Here is a 22004-nt window from a genome sequence, read left to right on the forward strand (position 1 = left end):
ATAGCCTCATCTAGATACCAAAATATACGTACTTTTTATGGTCAGTGCTCAACCACTTTGTGCAGAGATATACTCAGGACCCTAAGTTTCCTCCAGTGTGGCAGTCTCTGAGGCCAGACATTGAGGAGTTAAGGGAGGCCAGGGCGCGGGGACAGCTGGAGATAATTACTTACAATCAAAGGACACGCAGAAAATCAGCAGGAACAGCAGGGTGAGGTGTTCTGCCTGGCTGGATGATAGGAGTCATCTGGACAGAGGCAACTGGGCTTAAACACTGGTAAGGGAATTTTGCACTGTTTGATCTTATTTTAAGACCTAAGAAAGAGATTGTGATTGGTTTGAACCTGGTTTAAAAAGCCCCAAGGTAGACATTCCTACCATAAACAGCTTGAACTCTCTTGTCCTCTAAGTGGGGATGTAGGAAGGATGTGTTAAGGCCAAGGGGGCTTTGCGTATTAAACACAGGATCGGGTTTTACTTCTAAAATTCTGAAGCATACGTTTGTACTCCTGTTTGCCAACATGAGCAATTTGTCTAAAATCCTGTACATTTGACTTGGAATTGTTTTTTTGTTGTTGTTGGTTTTTTTGCCTAAAATCTCTATGAAAAACCTCTTGACTTTCAACTTTTTTTTCATCAATTCACTTTTTTCCTATAGTCCTAAATTATATTTCAGCAACTGCCATTTTCCCTCACAGGTCCAAGATTCATGAGGCAAATAAATATTTCTTCAGTAAGAGAGTGTATTGTAGCTAGCACTATTTTAAGAGATACCAGATCTCTGAAGTCTTTAAATTGGATTTTCTCCTCAAATACTTATTTTTCCCACTTAATATCATGTGTAAAATGAATTCACTGCATTATATTCAGCACCTAAACCTTGACTCTTGGAGAAACCTTTCCTTGATGAACTCCAATCCAAAGCTATGATCATTCTTCTTTTTGATTTACCTATAGTGTTAAGAAATAAGCTCTAAACTTTACAACATTAGGCACTTTATCAGGTAACCACAGAATTAAGCATACGAAGCAACTTGAAAGGAGGGATGTTTGCTTCAAAGCTGATGGCATTAGATGTTACAAGATAAAATGGAAAAACACCTCATGTACAAATGCCTGGGGCAGGACTTATACAGACAGCATAAATGACAGCCTTTTCATTTATGATACGGAATTTGTGGGGGGCAGAGCTCCGAGGTAGAAGTCAGAAACTTTTATACACAAAAGCACTGTCAGAACCTAAGCTGTGTCTCCCTTCCTTAGAAACTGTCAATGGTTCCCTATTGCTTACAGGATGAAGCCCAAATGCCTTAGAATTCACAGCAGCGCTTTATGTATGTTTCAGATCAGCCTCTGCGCCTCTTCTTCCCTTTTCCTGTCTGCCCTGTGTGCCCACGCTCCATCTAGTCCTTAAAAATGCCCTTTGTGTTCTTAGCCTTGAACTTTTGATCCTATTATATCTTCAAATTCAAATATCTTACCCTAATTGCACAGCCTGGAAATTTTCCATGTGAGTGTAAAGGTCAACATCAGAAAATTTTCTCCCCAACCCAAGCCCACAACCTTAACAAACAAACAAAAAGCTTTACCCTTTCTGCTACCTGCAATTAACAAGCACAAATCCATGCCTCATTCCTACTTGTCCTGAAGAATTAACTGATCCTTTATTAGTGTATTCATAGCAATAGATGCATCTCTATATAATTCATTTATTCAATAATTCAGGCATTACTTCATGAATTTGTTTAAAAAGTGCTTATTGAGTACTTTTTTGCATAATGATGACCAGTCACTGCTCTAAATTCTGGGAATTAAACAGTGAACCAGACAGGCTGATGATCTCAAAGCTAACAAGCTAGCCATTACCTTAAACTTATTCACATAACATTATGATTAGCCACTTGCCTCTCTGCTATCCCTAGGAGAAAGAACAACTTATTAATAATCTTTGAATCCACAAGGTTTAGTAGTGTGGTTAATATTCATGAACCTAATAACATATCCAAAGTGACGCTCACTGTGTTCCAAGTAAAGATTTTATGCTTTATGTGAACTATCTCATGAAATCCTCCCAAGAGCCCAGTGAGGGAGATACTCATTGTTCTCAGAGAAGGCAAGAAACTTGACTAAGGTCACACAGTTATTAAGTAGAAGAGTCAGAAATAGAACTCAGGTATGTCTGATTCCCAGAGTAAAGTGAGGGAAAAAATGGATGAATGAATGCAATGTTACAAAAAGAGGTCAGTCCTCTGACCAGGACTCCAAGTCAGGTGGGCATGTCGTTGTAGCCTAAGGAAGAAAAATACTTGGAGCAAATTTCTCCATTCTTAGTATGGAAGAGGAGGTAACGGGCTTCATGTACCCAAAGAGTTTGAAACTTATGCTGAAAAATCTATCTCTTAATTTATCACTAATATTAGGTCTGTCAGGACAAGTTAAAAATGGTTACTTAGTTCACTCATGTTTTGCCTCTTTCTAAAAGTTATTTCAGACTGCCTTAAATAAGATCAAATATAACCAAATTTAATAATAAATCCCTGCTTTTCTCACGCTGGAACATGCTCTCTAGAGTTGCCCATGTGAGAAGCCGCTCCATGTCCCATTAGTCCCTGCAATACCAAGTGTCTATCCTTGTGGCTTTTGCTTGAGAATCTATACCTAAAATCATCCCTTGGCCACATCATAATATTCCAAGAGTGACTGTCTTGGCTTTTAAAATTCACCCCCAATGACCCACCCCCCGCCAAGGTAAGTTTCATTACACAGAGTGTAATTTTTACATCAGACCATAACAAGTACACTTTCTAAAGTTGGTAAAAATATTTTTAGCCCTTTTCCTCTAATGCTGTTATGGACTTCTAGAAACTGTTTATTTACATGGATAAGATTTCAAAATGTAAATAATAGAGAAGAGGAAATACATTGAGTGTGTGGGGTAATAGAACTATTATTATTGTGCATCAAAGTTGGGGCCATGTTTCCTGATAAGTTTCATAATTTTCACCATAAAAAAGAGAGACTTTTACTCTATATCATTCCTCTTGGAGTCACTATTCTTCTCTGGACATAAATATAATCATATCAACATATTATATATTAATAATCATATTAAGAACTAATTTTTACATTTTTTCTTATAAAAATGGCCAGAGAAAGTTCTGTTCACTTCCTTGAAAGAGTTCATTGTTAACAGAATACAGAACTCATTTACATCAGTTGATATTTTCATCTTTGCCTTTAACTTTCCTCCATTATTGATTGAATATGGTAGTCCTTAAAATATTTCATGAAAAATAATTTTCACAGGGTGGGGATGCTGAGGGACAACCTCTTTTGCCCTTCACTTTGTGTTTCTCTGTGGTGAGGCATCATTAAGGTAACACTCCAGGCCTCTCTCTCCACCCCCTCATTTACTCCTGAAGGATGAAGGAACTTCTCTGGCTGGTGGATCTGGAACAACTAGGCATGCCTAACTCTGTCCTTCCTTTTTTCCTTCTCTTTAGGATGTGCTTGTCTGAAGATAGCAAGCACTTTGGTCTGTGTGAGTGTGAATAGCTTCTTATAGAGTTTGAAGTTCACAATCTGCCCATCGAGACACAGCGACTCTGGGTTCAGAAGTTGGGAAAAAGGGTGTCAAATTCTGGGTACATCCGAAAGACCATACTTTGTAAAGCAAAGAATTTCCTCAAAATTTAGTCTAAGAAAAAGTTCTAAAACAAAATGTGAATAGCTCTAACATTTGATCCTATTTCTAAAATTCAAAGACATTAGATCTGCCCAATTATAAACTCCTTCTGCTGTAACTTTGTATTGAAATTTAGTAATGAAATCATATCTTCTACTACCTTATCTTAAAAACGTGAAAGCAAACAGAGCACTCGTATGGGAGCCCTTAGGTTTTTAGGTGTTACTTAACTAACTTCTAGACGACATTAGTATTAGCATTCCAGATTCAAAGTAAGAGATTACTTGGTGTGAACACAGAATTCACGCTACTTACACTTCAATTCTGAGAATAAAGAATTTTACATCTGATTTTGTTCTTCTCTAATCTGGCAACGTGAGGGATGATTACAGCGAGAGTTTACATATGGCAGAGTAAAGTAATGATTTGTGATATCTTCACAGTAGAACATTTTTTCTTCCTCTGTTTTCCCAAGGGAAATAAATTGTCAGACTTTGAAAAGATGGGGCCTCATAAAATTCTTCATGCATTTCATCTGTGGCTGCTTCTGGTACACACACGCACACACACACACGTGCGTGCACACACACACACACACACACATATTAACCAAAGGCTAGGATTTCTGGAGATTACTTTCAAAGTTTCTGTCTCACCCCAAACACATTTTTGAAAATTCTTCTGGAAAGGTTATCAGAGGCAGTAAAGGATGTGGGGATATCACTATGTAGGAGTAATGGGGCATAAAACCAAATATTTATTCTGCCCACTGAGCACCAGCTATAACTATAGTGTAGGAAAGAACTCCTCTCTACCTGCCTCTAATGGTGAACGTACCTTCCAGATTTATCACATATGCCTGGTTTAAAGATTAGTTCCCAGTAGGAGATTCCTTCAACTGAAGAGCTTTTTGAATCAGATTTATCAGATTTATTTGAGTCTCATCTCTTGACTTAAGTATGGTTAGAAAGTATGGTAATGTATTTTGAATAAAGGGTTCATTCATTTTAATGAGAGAAAATGCCTATGGTGGCCTTGTAATATTAGAAAGATATTTATTTACAGCTCTATAGTCTTTCTCTTTGGAAAAAGAATATTTTACAAGAAGATTTAATCAGTTAACAGAAAGAAGTTACTTGTTGCAATGTCACCACCATACTAGGTACTAATTCTTTCAGTTTTATTTCTAAATGATCCGGTTAAGACTTATTTCTTTCTATTTCTGTATACTATTATTTTCTTTGTTTCTAAAGGGTTGGTGATACATTGTATCTTTAAAAAACTTAATCTTCTACATCCATCTGCTTTTTATTCAGTACAATGATGAAGAACTGGTTAAAAAATCACAAAACAGAAAATTATTTACTCTTTAAAATTGTATGATCCAAATATATTTAAAATATAAAAAATACTGGCATAAAACATAAGCAATTTGTGCAAGTTCATGTGGTTTTATTCATTAAAATATTACATGCGTTATACATATAATACATATGCAACCTTGTCTCATTGTCTCTAAAAAAATAAAATATGTAAAAAATAGTATACTGTTATATATATAAATATATATACATATATATATATACACACACACACACACACACGCATATATATATATTCAAAGGTGGACATAAAATGAAAATAAAAATAATTGCCTGCAATTTTGGAGGCCGAGGCAGATGGATCACCTGAGGTCAGGAGTTAGAGACCAGCCTATCAACATGGTGAAACCCCATCTCTACTAAAATACAAAATTATCTGGACATGGTGGTGCGCACCTGTAATCCCAGATACTTGGGAGGCTGAGGCAGGTGAATCACTTGAACCTGGGAGGTTGAGGTTGCAGTGAGTCAAGATCGCACCACTGCACTCCAGCCTGGGCAACAGAGAGAAGCTCCATCTCAAAAAACCACCATCATCAACAAAAATCATTGCTGGGTAGTATAATATATGTGATTTACAAATACTTTAATATTCAATTTTTGTCATTTAACATTTATAGAGTATTACTTTTGTCATCAAAAAATGGCATTTTTGAACACCTGAACTAAAGAAAAGTTTTTTGGGGAACTAAAAAGGCAGCTTTCTGTCCCAGCTCCTACAAACTACATAGATGTTGTCTCATATACTCCTTTAGCCACATAGAAGAAGAAGAACCCAATTGTGGAGGTGTGCAGTTGTAGTCCCAGCTACTCTGGAGGTAGCGTCAGTGGGACGGCTGGGCTGCTGGGGTTCAAAGCTGCACCGTACTATCATGGCGCCTGTGAGTAGCCTGCGCTCCAGCCTGGGCAACATAATGCAACCTTGTCTCTACAAAATAAAAGTAGGTAAAAACTAAAAGAACCCTATAGTATTATCTTCAGTAGTAAAATTTTCATTTGAGCATCTGCTACCCATTGCTTTTTTGACCAGGTGTTTACTTAAGGTGCTTAACAATAAAAAATAATAAAATAGTAAAATAAAAATGGAATTATAAAAGAGGACACAAGTCTGCCAACTGTAGAAGCCAAAATAATTGGTATGTTCTGCCTCAAATTTGTCCTTAATGTTTTCTTCTCTTTATTTAGAAGAAGGAGCAGAGCTTTAGGGGAAACATAGTTTTCCCAGCACTATATATATATATCTCTCTCAGGTAGAAATCTAACATTTAGCTCAATGTTCACTGTATAATTTAATGTTATCACCAATATGTGCAATTTGTGATTGGATTTAGCAAAATTTAACCTTCATTGAGAGAGAAGGGCATAATATTAAAACAAATCTTAAGGCAAGATTTTGGGGTGCCATATATAATTTTCTGCTTTTTAAACTTTCTAACTTGATCCAATGATGACATTTGGAGCAGATGAAAAACACATGACTTATTAAAACTTCTCAAATATCGCTTGTCTAAATCAAGCTTTTGATTATAATTTTATGACCGGAGGGCTAATGTTCTATACTTGTTAATTAAGGGTACATTGATGGATAAGATTTAGAAACAATGAAAAATGGCAGGGTTATATGACAGAACATTCTCAACTTCCTTATTTACAAATAGGGAAAGTAAAGTACAGAATTGTATACAAGGATTTAAGAGATCTCATCCACCCATCCATTCATTCTTTCATTTAACAAATGTGTCAGTTAAGATGCCTAGGAGTCTATGAGGAGACCCACCTAGGCAGCAAAGTAGGCATGAAGAAAAAAGACAAATTTGAAATATGTTAGAGGCAAAACTGGCAAGATATAAAAACAGATTAAATGTGGGACATTAAGAAGGGGTCAAAAATCTTTCCAGAAGTCTACTTTGGGTGACTGTGGTATCAAAGTAGACATAGATTATTCTAGTAAGAGTCCATGTAAAGAAAAAGATGAAGAAGTTTATTATGGACTTGTTAAGGTAGGGTTGCCAATAGGAATTCCAGGTGGGGCCAACCATCAGGAATTTAGAAAATGGTCTAAATCCAGGTCCAAGCTTGAGATAAAAGTTTGGGACTTATAAACCTTTGGCTGAAAGATGAAACCATGAGAATAGGTGGCTCACAAACTGTGAAAATGAGGTGAACAGTGGGCTCAGAACTCGACTATCGTAACACCCACATTTAAAGGGCAGAAAGAAGAAAGGATCCCATGAAGAAGAAAAATATGCTACTGCCAATTTTATAATGAGAATAAGAAGCTACGGGCAGGCAGAGTTTCAAAGAGAGAGTGGTCAATCATCCTGAGTGATATTTAAAAATTCAGCAGGATGAGAATCGACAAACGATCATTGAATTTAGTGAGGAGAAGTGCCCAATGATAACCTTGCCAGTAAAGAAACTGGTAAGAAAGAGAAATCACAATGAACTGAAAATTGTTACATAGAGTAGTAGCTTCTTCCTTGAGAAGTTTAGGGACTCCTTCAGTCCCATTTACACAGCCAGAAGTCGAGATGGGGCAGAACTTAAACTCGAGGCAAGGTGGTGCAGTTCTTCAATGGCAGGGCAGAAACTAGACCTCCCTGTCCTAAGTTCAGATCTAAGTCTTTTAGACAGTTACATTCACCAAAGTACCTCAGAAATAACTGGAATCTTTTACCACATTTTCCAAATTTCATGACAGTCTAGATGAGTTGCTCAGGGAAATTTTCCAAGCATATATTAAAACGTACATACAATAAGGTTAAAGAGAGAGCATTCAGGTGACTTACTTTAGCGGTAGCTGAACAGAACACAACAAACTAAAAATAAATGTTACCCTACTAAATTCAAGTGCATGTTCAACTTTTAGGGAGTGCTTAATGGCACCAAGTAGTATTAGGAAGTAAAATTGAATGGACAGGTTTTAAACAGCACCCTACAGCAACATAATTCTGCCTGTGACCTTTTTCAGTAATTAAGTTGCTTAGCTCATATTTATGCCCTAGATTAAAGAAACAAAACAGAGGTACAACGTTTCTGATGCTTCTTGGGAGTCACACAATTCTTCCATCATAATGGTATTAAATAAAAGAGAAACCCTGTTCTCATAGCATGTTCTGGGAACACAGTAAAGCTGTACATCTTCGTGGGGAGTGGAGGGAGATAAAGCTGACCATGAAGGCCGGAACCAGATAATGAAGGGCTTTATATATCATGCTAAGGAGTCTGGACTTTATCTTGAGGGTTAGCAGTGAGCTATTAAAAACTTTTAAGTAAGTGATTATCATGATCAGATTTCTATTTTCTGGCAGCGGCAGTGTGGAGAAGAACTAAAGGAGGACAAAGACTGGAGGCAGAGAGACGATTTAGTAAGTCCCACTCATCCTTTCTCTTTCCCTCTGTCTCAAGATTCCCAGATGCCACCTACTTTCTTCCCAAGGGCTACTTTCGCTTGTCTGAGCTTCCATTCCATAACGTACTATCCATATGTGCTCATGTACTCTTGCACACACACACACACACACACACACACACACACACCCTCTCTCACACACACACAGCATGGTTTTCATTCTGATCCTTTCTAGGCAGGATCAAGTCTTCCTGTCATATCCAAGTCACTCAGAAGTCATGTTAAGGAGAAAAATACATGTTATAGGAATGAAAGACCCCCAGGCTATTGAGAAGACATGGAAGGTTCAAGAGGTTTGCTCAGAGATGGGGCTATGACCATGTATAAAAATGTATACAAATTATCAAGTTACCTACATGGATTTACTATACAATGTTTCTATTTTCTATATCTTTATATTTCTCTATAGTATATTACATAGAAAGGTATGCAGAAGAATGGACAATAATAAAAGGAATTAGAAAAGAGAGGGAATTTTCACACATATGTATACACAGTGGAACTTGTACAAGAAGGCTCAAGTGAAGAATTTTGTGTACTAACTGCTACAAATTAGCCACAGAAGATATCACTATGGGAGGAAGCTCCCCTCTCCCAGAAAAAGAAAATAGCAAATGTTAAAGGCAATAAAATATTTGCAAATGATGAATCAAAAGTAAGCAAATTAAGTGATAGAAACGATCTATGTATCTGGTTCATATGGTGCAGGTGTCTTTAGGTTAATAACTGCAGGAGGACACCTAAATTACAATCTTTGTTAATAGTTGTAAGTCTTGGGAGGTAGGTAATAATGTAGCCTAAGTGTATTGATTGCTAAAAGAGATTATACTAAAGGAAACTTTAATATCTATGTAGCCTTTAATGTTGAAAGTATCATCTGTGGAACATTCTTTTATTATCCTTAGGAAAACAAAATAATATCTGTGGGGTTTTTTGTTTTCCTCGTGTTATAAGAGAGAGTGCAGATGATCTAATCGGAAAAATGAGGTGGAAAGGAAGCAGAGCATTTTATATGTTATTGAATCACTAAAACATTCTTGAATGCTGCACATTTGAAATGTGACCATTAATCACAATGGTGTAATGGTGATTATAGGGAAACTGCACATACCTACGCCCCTTTGGTATCTGCGAGCATAACGAGCACTGAAAGCAATTGCTATCGATAGCTCCCTTTGCACTCCTGGGACAATGCACAGGGTCCATTTCTTACCCTGGTGATCTCTGTGAGGACATGAGTGGGTTGGCAGTATTGAGAAAGCATGAAATCACAAAGAGAACATTCAACATTGAAGCTACTGGTGGGCATCGAGGTCAGCAGGCTGATGGAGACAAGATAGCAAGAGCAAACCAGATTATAAGTAGTGCTGGGATTTAAAGGTACCTCTTTCACTGCTCAAACACTGAAAGCTGGATCAGCTTCGGTTCATGGTGTCAGAGTCTGATAACTCTCCTGTTCACATAAGGTAGAGTGCTAATCCTAATAGGGGTTGCTTCCAAATAGTTTATAAACTTAGTACTGCTTCCACCCTCTAACCTCAATAGCTGAGAGATGATGGGGATAAGCTGTTAGGTTTTAGAGAGACAGATCTTTGGGCCTGAAACATTTCTTCCTTCCTTCCTTTCCTTGTAAGGCCAGGACACTTAGTCTTCCAAGTGTCTGTACTAATTAAATGCAGGTCTAGTATGCCAAAAATGTTTTGAATGTAAAAGATTAACGAGAGAGCAAACTTTTGTGAAAGGAGGGAATTGAGACAGGAGAGGCCCCTCCTAGTTGGCATGGTTTTAAGGGGGAGGTAATCTTGAGGTCTTAGGAAAATGAGCAGCGCAATATTTTTTTTTAAGAGACACTTGGCTCCAGTGGGAAAGAATGAACAAAATATTTCAGGGACTAAGGCAGCAGCCACCCAGGAAGACGCACCATGATCCCGGGTGACAGATGAGCTGTAAGTGGACTGTCTGAGTAAATGAGGGCAAGACTAAAGCCATCTTACATTGGCCTCTTCTGACTGTGTTTCCTCTTGTTTTATTTTAAGAAGAACCCACTGACCATTTTGACCTTTCCTTCCAGGTTTGGCATTTGGAGGAATAAATCAGGATTACTGCTGCCATTAAGCTTCAGATGTGGTGTCTTTAAGACAAAAAGTAAGACCATTACTGGCAGTTTTAGCTCTCGGGACAAGAACTGCATTGCTAATTTGGAACAGTAAGAATTAATCAGTAGGAGAAACTTGACGTTCCTGTGGGCTACATCAAGCTCCCCAAATATTTTAAGTATTGCTTGTTCAATCAGCTGGGCAGTGAGAGGTAGGAAGGGAGACAAAGTTTTGTGTTTGGTAACTTGCCAGCTCTCAGATGTTGGCTAACCTTTTGAGAAGCAGAGTTTCTTTTTCATAAAAACATTTAGCAGTGGTCAGACTGATGAACATATTTGGAGACACTAAAATGATGTAATAATGGCAACAATGTTATTTTTACAGCATTAGAAGAAAGGAGGACAACTACCAGCTGCCAAACCCATTGGTCACATTGATCCCTAATAAATCCTGGGTGAGCCTGGCCAATATTAGTCATAGGATTTAAGCCTGTGAATCTGTTAGGACTTAAGATACATTGCTTTCAGTTGGGAGGGTAAGAGAAAATCTCCTGGCATATGGTTCAAGGAAGGGTAATTTAGTATACTTTCTTAATGCTTTGAAAAGCTATACTGAGGCAACTTTTTTTTTTTAATGAATGTCTTGTAGTTTCAAAAGAAGATGGCAACTTCACATCAGGGAAACATGGGGGAGATATATTTAAGGGAAGACACAAAAGACACAAAGGAGACTGTAAAGCCTTCCAGGTTTTTTAGAAGCCCTAAAACAAATGATAAAAACCAAAAACATGTGACATAACTTTCGCATACACCAAATTCACATTTACTGAAGGCTGACAAAGATATCACACTTCCAACAGGGCACTTGCTTTTTCTAATGTATTTGAAGCAATTACTCCTCACAGCTCTAGTAGCAGTAAAGACGAGTAATATTCCTGTTTTACAGATGAGAAAGCTGCCATTTACTATAACCTAACAATTTAATATAGTCAGCAAGTCCATACAGCCGGAGAACTGTGCACCTGGAATTCCATATCAGGCCTGTGAGATATCAGAGTCCAAGACTGTGAACATGAGGCTGAACTACAGAGTTACACTTCTTTGGAGGTAGTAGAGTTGGTGATCAGGAGCACAGGAGTCCCGTGAGGTGAGACAGGGTTCTTTCACTTATCAGCTATGTGAATTGAGTAGGCTCTGAGGGAAATGGAGAAAACAGTTATTTCAAATGGAGATAATTAATGAATAATTAATGAAATGGAGATAATAGTTATTTCATAGAGTTTTTGACGGGCTTAAACATTCGGGAAACTTAAATCCTTGGTAAAAAGTAATTGTTTTTATTAAATAACTAATTTTGGAAATGCTTATTTGTTTTACGTACTCTTTGACCAGAGATTTCCAAAGTAAAGCTCCACTCCAGAACAGTAAGTCATCATTCCTGGGAAAAGACCTTAAAATATGAGCTGTCATCTCTCATCCCTTGTGATTCTTAGGATGAGGCTAGTTTGGGACACAATGCCTTCGGTCTTTTGGTTCCCCTTCTCAACTTCATACTAACCCATCACATAAGTAATTTGTTAAAGGTCATACCATGCCATTGCTCCCTAGATCATCCCTGCAAATTACAAACCACTCTTTATTTTCTCCTTGATCTATAAAGATTAGCGATGCTATAACAGTATGTCAGATAAGCTTCAGCTCTGGTTCTGTCTGGCACTGAATTATAATTGGTTCAAAGCACACATCCAGAGGAAAGATTGTCTGAATCCTTCGCGAAGAAATTGCTTTTCTTAAACAGGTAATGTGCTGAGACCCAGAAAGTAAATCCTCCACAGAGCACCCTCCCATCCCAATCATCTGACAGTCTTTTAAAAGTCAATTCAGAATTCACCCCTTCCAGAATTTGCCACTGACTAATAATACTTGACTTCAGCCACTTCCACATTACTCTCAGAATTTCAGTTGTGAATCTAGGGAAATAATTAGCATTGGTTACATGACAAATGTTCTTAATAGCTGTGGTTTAGTATGTTTCTTTAACAAAATATATGCTACTTGAAGGTAAGACTCATGTCTGCTACATATTAAAGTTTATGACAGTACAAAAGAAAGAGAAGATATGGTCTTTGCCCTCAAGGAGCAGACAATCCAGTTGATGAGCGATATTGATCTGCAGCCTTTTTTTTTTTTTTTTTTTTTTTGTACTTTAAGTTCTAGGGTAGATGTGCACAACGTGCAGGTTTGATACATAGGTATACATGTGCCATGTTGGTTTGCTGAACCTATCGACTCATCATTTACATTAGGTATTTCTCCTAATGCTATCCCTCCCCCAGTCCCCCACACCCCAACAGGCCCCAGTGTGTGATGTTCCCCACCCTGTGTCAAAGTGATCTCATTGTTCAATTCCCACCTACGAGTGAGAACATGAGGTGCTTGGTTTTCTGTCCTTGTGATAGTTTGCTAAGAATGATGGTTTCCAGCTGCATCCATGTCCCTACAAAGGACACAAACTCATCCTTTTTTATGGCTGCATAGTATTCCATGGTGTATATGTGTCACATTTTCTTAATCCAGTCTGTCACTGATGGACATTTGGGTTGGTTCTAAGTCTTTGTTATTGTGAATAGTGCTGCAATAAACATACGTGTGCATGTGCCTTTATAGTAGCATGATTTATAATCCTTTGGGTATATACCCAGTAATAGTATTGCTGGGGCAAATGGTAATTCTAGTTCTAGATCCTTGAGGAATTGCCACACTGTCTTCCACAATGGTTGAACCAATTTACACTCCCGCCCAGAGTGTAAAAGTGGTCCTATTTCTCCACATCCTCTCCAGCATCTGTTGTTTCCTGACTTTTTAATGATTGCCATTCTAACTGGCATGAGATGGCATCTCATTGTGGTTTTGATTTGCATTTCTCTGATGGCTAGTGATGATGAGCATTTTTCATGTGTCCGTTGGCTGCATAGATGTCTTCTTCTGAGAAGTGTCTGTTCATATTCTTTGCCCACATTTTGATGTTTTTTTTTTTTTTTCCTTGTAAATTTGTTTGAGTTATTTGTAGATTCTGGATACTAGCCCTTTGTCAGACGGGTAAATGGCAAATATTTTCTCCCATTCTGTAGGCTGCCTCTTCACTTTGATGGTAGTGTCTTTTGCTGTGCAGAAGCTCTTTAATTTAATTAGATCCCATTTGTCTATTTTGGCTTTTGTTGCCATTGCTTTTGGTGTTTTAGTCATGGAGTCCTTGTCCATGCCTATGTCCTGAATGGTATTGCCTAGGTTTTCTTCTAGGATTTTTATGGCTTTAGGTCTAACATTTAAGTCTTTAATCCATCTTGAGTTAATTTTTGTATAAGGTGTAAGGAAGGGATCCAGTTTCAGCTTTCTCCATATGGCTAGTCAGTTTTCCCAGCACCATTTATTAAATAAGAAATCCTTTCCCCATTTCTTGTTTTTGTCAGATATGTCAAAGATCAGATGGTTGTAGATGTGTAGTATTATTTCTGAGGGCTCTGTTCTGTTCCATTGGTCTGCATCTCTGTTTTGGTACCAGTACCATGCTGCTTTGGTTACTGTAGCCTTGTAGTATAGTTTGAAGTCAGGCAGCATGATTTGTTCTTTTTGCTTAGGATTGTCTTGGCAATGCGGGCTCTTTTTTGGTTTCACATGAACTTTAACGTATTTTTTTCCAATTCTGTGAAGAAGGTCATTGGTAGTTGATGGGGATGGCATTGAATCTATAAATTACTTTGGGCAGTATGGCCACTTTCACGATATTGATTCTTCCTATCCATGAGCATGGAATATTCTTCCATTTGTTTGTGTCCTCTTCTATTTCGTTGAGCAGTGGTTTGTAGTTCTCCTTGAAGAGGTCCTTCACCTCCCTTGTAAGTTGGATTCCTAGGTATTTTATTCTCTTTGTAGCAATTGTGAATGGGAGCTCACTCATGATTTGCCTCTCTGTTTGTCTGTTAATGGTGTATAGGAATGGTTGTGATTTTTGCACATTGATTTTGTATCCTGAGACTTTGCTGAAGTTGCTTATCAGCTTAAGGAGATTTGGGGCTGAGATGATGAGATTTTCTAAATATACAATCATGTCATCTGCAAACAGGGACAATTTGACTTCCTCATTTCCTAATTGAATACCGTTTATTTCTTTTTCTTGCCTGATTGCCCTGGCCAGAACTTCCAACACTATGTTGAATAGGAGTGGTGAGAGGAGGCATCCCTGTCTTGTGCTGGTTTTCAAAGGGAATGTTTCCAGTTTTTCCCCATTTAATATGATATTGGCTGTGGGTTTCTCATAAATAGCTCTTACTATTTTGAGATACATTCCATCAATACCTAGTTTATTGAGAGTTTTTAGCATGAAGGTTGTTGAATTTTGTCAAAGGCCTTTTCTGCATCTGTTGAGATAATCATGTGGTTTTTGTCATTGCTTCTGTTTCTGTGATGGATTACATTTATTGATTTACCTATGTTGAACCAGCCTTGCATCCAAGGGATGAAGCTGACTTGATCGTGGTGGATAAGCTTTTTGATGTGCTGCTAGATTCGGGTTGCCAGTATTTTATTGAGGATTTTAGCATCGATGTTCGTCAAGGATATTGGTCTAAAATGCTCTTTTTTTGTTGTATTTCTGCCAGGCTTTGGCATCAGGATGATGTTGGCCTCATAAAATGAGTTAGGAAGGATTCCCTCTTTTTCTATTGATTGGAATCATTTCACAAGGAATAGTACTAGCTCCTCTTTGTACCTCTGGTAGAATTCAGCTGTGAATCCATTTGGTCCTGTACTTTTTTTGATTGGTAGGCTATTAATTATTGCCTAAATTTCAGAGCCTGTTATTGATCTATTCAGAGATTCAGCTTCTTCCTGGTTTAGTACTGGTAGAGTGTATATATCCATAAATTTATCCATTTCTTTTAGATTTTCTAGTTTATTTGCATAAAGGTGTTTATAATAATCTCTGATGGTAGTTTGTATTTCTGTGGGATCAGTGGTGATATCCCCTTTATCATTTTTTTATTGCATCTATTTGATTCTTCTCTCTTTTCTTCTTTATTAGTCTTGCTAGTGGTCTATCAATTTTGTTGATCTTTTCAAAAAGCAGTTCCTGGATTCATTGATTTTTGAAGGTTTTTTTTTTGTGTCTCCATCTCTTTTAGTTCTGCTCTTATCTTAGTTATTTCTTGCCTTCTGCTAGCTGTTGAATTTGTTTGCTCTTGCTGCTCTAGTTCTTTTAATTGTGATGTTAGCGTGTCGATTTTAGATCTTTCCTGCTTTTTCTTGTGGGCATTTAGTGCCATAAATTTCCCTCTACACACTGCTTCAAATGTGTCCCAGAGATTCTGGTATGTTGTGTATTTGTTCTCATTAATTTCAAAGATCATCTTTATTTCTGCCTTCATTTTGTTATTTACCCAGTAGTCATTCAGGAGCAGGTTGTTCAGTTTCCATATAGTTGTGCAGTTTTGAGTGAGTTTCTTAATCCTGAGTTCTAATTTGATTGTACTCTGGTCTGAGAGACAGTTTGTTGTGATTTCTATTCTTTTACATTTGCTGAGGAGTGCTTTACTTCCAATTATGTGGTCAATTTTAGAATAAGTGTGATGTGGTGCTGAGAAGAATGTATATTGTGTTGATTTGCAGTGGACAGTCCTTTAGATGTCTATTAAGTCTGCTTGTTGTGGAGCTGAGTTCAGGTCCTGGATATCCTTGTTAACCTTCTGTCTCGTTGATCTGTCTAATATTGACAGTGGGGTGTTAAAGTCTCCCATTATTATTGTGTGGGAGTCTAAGTCTCTTTGTAGGTCTCTAAGGCCTTGCTTTATGAATCTGGGTACTCCTGTATTGGGTGCATATATATTTAGGATAGTTAGTTCTTCTTGTTGAATTGATCCCTATACCATTATGTAATGGCCTTCTTTGTCTCTTTTGATTTTTGTTGGTTTAAAGTCTGTTTTATCAGAGAGTAAGATTGCAACCCCTGCTTTTTTTTGTTCTCCATTTGCTTGGTAGATCTTCCTCCATCCCCTTATTTTGAGTCTGTGTTTGTCTCTGCATGTGAGATGGGTCTCCTGAATACAGCAAACTGATGGGTCTTGACTCTTTATCCAATTTTCCAGTCTGTATCTTTTAATGGACATTTAGCCCATTCACATTTAAGATTAATATTGTTATGTGTGAATTTGATCCTGTCATTATGATGTTCGCTGGTTATTTTGCCCATTAATTGATGCAGTTTCTTCTTAGCATCAATGGTCTTTATAATTTGGCATGTTTTTGCAGTGGCTGGACTGGTTGTTTCTTTCCATGTTTAGTACTTCCTTCAGGAGCTCTTGTACGGCAGGCCAGGTGGTGACAAAATCTCTCAGCATTTGTTTGTCTGTTAAGGATTTTATTTCTCCTTCACTTATCAAGCTTAGTTTGGCTGGATATGAAATTCTGGGTTGAAAATTCTTTTCTTTATGAATGTTGAATATTGGCCCCCACTCTCTTCTGGCTTGTAGGGTTTCTGCTGAGAGATCTGCTGTTAGTCTGATGGGCTTCCCTTTGTGAGTAACTCAGCATTTCTCTCTGGCTGCCTTTCATATTTTTTCCTTCATTTCAACCTTGGTGAATCTGACAATTATATGTCTTGGGGTTGCTCTTCTTGAGGAGTATCTTCGTGGTGTTCTCTGTATTTCCTGAATTTGAATGTTGGCCCGTTTGCTAGGTTGTGGAAGTTCTCCTGGATAATACCCTGAAGAGTGTTTTCCAACTTAGTTCCATTCTCCCCATCACTTTCAGGTACACCAATTAGACGTAGATTTGGTCTTTTCACATAGTCCCATATTTCTTGGAGGCTTTGTTTGTTTCTGTTTACTCTTTTTTCTCTAACCTTGTCTGCTCGATTTATTTCATTAACTTGATCTTCAATCACTGATACCCTTTCTTCCACTTAATCAAATAGGCTATTGAAGCTTGTGCATGCATCAAAATGTTCTCATGCCATGGTTTTCTGCTCCATCAGGCCATTTGTGGTCTTCTCTGTGCTGTTTATTCTACTTAGCCATTCGTCCAGTCTTTTTTCAAGGTTTTTACCTTCCTTGACAAGGGGTCAAACATCCTCCTTTAGCTTGGAGAAGTTTGTTATTACTGACCTTCTGAAGCCGACTTCTGTCAACTCGTCGAAGTCATTCTCCGTCCAGCTTTGTTCTGTTGCTGGCGAGGAGCTGCTATCCTTTGAAGGAGAAGAAGTGCTCTGATTTTTAGAATTTTCAGCTTTTCTGCTCTGGTTTCTCCCCATCTTTGTGGTTTTATCTACCTTTGATCTTTGATGTTAGTGACCTACAGATAGGGTTTTGGTGTAGATGACCTTTTTGTTGATGTTGATGCTATTCCTTTCTGATTGTTAGTTTTCCTTCTAACCATCAGGCCCCTCAGCTGCAGGTTTTTGGAGTTTGCTGGAGGTCCACTCCAGACCTTGTTTGCCTGGGTATCACCAGTGGAGGCTGCAGAACAGCAAATATTGCTGCCTGATCCTTCCTCTGGAAGCTTCGTCCCAGAGAGGCAGCTGCCTATATGAGGTGTCATTTGGCCCCTACTGGAAGGTGTCTCCCAGTTAGGCTACATGGGGGTCAGGGACCCACTTGAGATGGTAGTCTGTCTGTTCTCAGAGCTCAAACACTGTGCTGGGAGAATCAATGCTCTCTTCAGAGCTGTCAGACAAGGTCGATTAAGTCCGCAGAAGCTGTCTGCTGCCTTTTGTTCAGCTATGCCCTGCTCACAGAGATAGAGTCTATAGAGGCCTATGCTGAGCTGCGGTGGGCTCCTCCCAGTTCAAGCTTCCCGGCCACTTTGTTTACCTACTCAAGCCTCAGCAATGGCAGATGCCCCTCCCCCAGCCAGGCTGCCACCTCGCAAATCGATCTCAGACTGCTGCACTAGCAGTGAGCAAGGCTCTGTTGTTGTGGGACCTGCTGAGCCGGGCACAGGAGAGCATCATCTTGTCTGCCAGTGGCTAAGACCTTGGGAAAAGCTCAGTATTTGGGCGGGGAGTGTCTCGTTTTTCCATGTAGTCTGTCAGCACTTCTCTGGCTAGGAAAGGGAAATTCCCCAACCCCTTGCACTTCCCAGGTGAGGCAATGCCCCACCCTGTTTCAGCTCGCCCTCCATGGGCTGCACCCACTGTCCAACCAGGTACCTCAGTTGGAAATGCAGAAATCACCCGTCTTCTACATCAGTCATGCTGGGAGCTGCAGACCAGAGCTGCTCGTATTCAGCCATCTTGGAACACCCCCTGATCTGCAACTCTTAAGCAATATTTGACATGTGACCAGGAGCAAATGACAATGTTCTGGATATTTCATGAACTCAGCAGGCAAATAAAATACAAAATTCAGAATTGTCATCAGCTTCCTAAGGAGCCTCACATCTGAGGTTCATACAGTGTTTGCTCTCTTGGGAAGCAAAACAACTCATTACAGATGTTTGAAGAAAATAAAAATGACATTTTCTCTTATGTAACACCTCTGTCTAGAAGTTGTTCTCAAAGTCTGTTCTTTCCTAGTACCTGGACATATTATACTGTAGTCTAGCATTTTTCTTTATTTTTATTTTTTATTTTACTGTAAATTCTGGGAACAAGTGCAGAATGTGTAGGTTTGTTACACAGGTATATGTGTGCCATGGTGGTTTGCTGCACCTATCAACCTGTCATTTAGGTTTTAAGCCCTGCACGCATTAGGTATTTGTCCTAATGTTTTCCTTCTTCTCTGCCTCCACCCTGTGACTGGCCCTGGTGTGTGTTGTTCCCCTCCCTGTGTCCATGTGTTCTCATTGTTCAACTTCCACTTACGAGTGGGAACATGCAGTGTTTGGTTTTCTGTTCCTGTGTTAATTACTTATTAAAAATATATTGATGGTTTTTAGCTTCATCCATGTCCCTGCCAAAGACATGATCTCATTCCTTTTAATGGTTGCATAATATTCCATGGTGTATATGTACCACATTTTCTTTATCCAGTCTATCATTGAGGGGCATTTGGGTTGGTTCCAAGTCTTTCCTATTATAAGTAGTGCTGCAATAAATGTTCACATGCATGTGTCTTTATAGTAGAATAATTTATATACCTTTGGGTGTATACCCAGTAATGGGATTGCTTGGTCAAATTGTATTTCTGATTCTAGATCCTTGAGGAATTGCCACACTGTCTTCCACAATGGTTGAACTAATTTACATTCCCACCAACAGTGTAAAAGCATTTCTATTTCTCCACAGCCTAGACAGCATCTATTATTTCTTGACTTTTTAATGATCGCTATTCTGACTGGTATGGGATGGTATCTCATTATGGTTTTGATTTGCATTTCTTTAATGATCAGTGATGTTGAGCGTTTTTTCATATGTTTGTTAGCCGCATAAATGTCTTCATTAGAGAAGTGTCTGTTCATATGCTTTGCCCACTTTTTGATGGGGTTGTTTTTTTCTTGTACATTTGTTTAAGTTCTTTGTAGATTCTGGATATTAGATCTTTGACAGATGGGCAGAGTGCAAAAATTTTTTCCCATTCTGTAGGTTGCCTGTTCACTTTGATAATAGCTTCTTTTGCTGTGCAGAAGCTCTTTAGTTAGATCCCATTTATCAATTTTGGCTTTTGTTGCAATTGCTTTTGGGATTTTCATCATGAAGTCTCTAACCATGTCTATGGTCTGGATGGTATTGCGTAGGTTTTATTCTAGGGTTTTTTATGGTTTTGGGTTTTACATTTAAGTCTTTAATCCATCTTGAGTTAATTTTTGTATAAGGTGTAAGGAAGTGGTCCAGTTTCAGTTTTATGCATATGGCTTAGTCTAGCATTTTGCAACTGTGACTTGCGATTTATTACCAGGTCAGGAAATTTATTTAGGCACCATGACCATTATTTTTATAACATGAAATAGAACAGAGACTATCAGAGATAATGCACATAATAAAAATTACTTTATGAAAATTGCTGTGTATGTATACTAGGTCACAATGTAAAATATGTTTCTTAGTGTGACTTATAGTAAAAAAGAATTTGAGGAACGATGCCTCTAGTCAATATCTCAAAAATGAACCAGATAGTTTTATTAAGAGTATAGGAAAGGTTGATGCTTGCAAGATGTTTTCTTTTTGAAGAAAATAATCGTATCTCGTGGTAATACTTTCCTTGCTAAGTTCAAAACTAATCATGGAGAAAAATGTATTACTCATGTTCCTGACAAAATGTATTAAAGACCTGGTTTAGATGGATGGCCACAGTGGGCTTCCTAATATGTATTGGGGTACATGCTGCTCAGTTGCATGCAGAACTAAGTGACTGCAGATCTCATTGGGGTCCGCACTGCTCCAACAAGCTTATCACATGAAGGATTCTTTAGACCTGCGGAGAAAAAAGAAAGAGCTCAGAAGCATTTCTTCACCCACACTCACCAGTAAGGTACTTCATATTTCCTCTATAAAGGGGGCAGAATAAGTGAGAAAAGTCTAGATGAGTGATCTGGATGAGTGAAAGCAGATGTGGAATAGAGGTCCAGAGTGTTATTCTAGTGAAAATCCCTTCAGGGAAACACAAAGCCATGGAAGCGTGAGGCCTACGAATTCACCTATGCATGGTCTCTTCTTTCAGAGGGTGGCATTTGAGAAATCACCGCCTTCCACAACTTACCTTCTCTGGTTTGAGTTGGATAGTCAGCTGAGGTGAAGGACATCCACTAGGGGAAGTAAATCCAATAACTTATTGTGGATAAGTTACCTACCCTACCACATTGGCACTACTCTTTCTTTGTGTACTTTCCTGGGGGACCTCTGTGGGCAATTAAACTTTAATACCCAGAAGACACATCTTTTCCATGCATACCCAGACTCCCCCATGTAAGCACACCCAAAAAGTGTAATAAAATGGCACATATGTAGGCTAGATGTGTTAACAGCAGGTTTTCCACCATGCCCCATTTTGGGCCAAGGCCTGTGTGCATTAGTCATGGTGTTTTCACGCTTATTCTCTGTTCTGTGGTATAAAGATAATGTTTAAAATGTCAAAAGGTCTGAATATATGCCCATAGCTAACAGTATTAAGAAAAAGAGAGAGTATTTATGTTTCTATAGCACAGGAAGTCAAGCTTTTGGATAAACTGGATAGTGATGTACGTATAAAACATCTTACAAAAGAGTATGGTGTTGGAATAACCACCATATATGGCCTAAAGAAACAGAAGGATAAACTATTGAAGTTCTATGCTAAAAGTGATAAACAGAAGTTAACGAAAAATAGTCTGAGCATGATGGCTCACATCTGTAATCCTAGCACTTTGGGAGGCCAAGAGTTCAAGAAGTTAATGAAAAATAGAAAACACTGCATAAAGCTAAAAATGAAGATCTCGATCATGTATTGAATGAGTGGATCCATG

This window comes from Papio anubis, chromosome 8, assembly GCF_008728515.1.
Source record: "Papio anubis isolate 15944 chromosome 8, Panubis1.0, whole genome shotgun sequence".
Taxonomy (NCBI): Eukaryota; Metazoa; Chordata; class Mammalia; order Primates; family Cercopithecidae; genus Papio; species Papio anubis.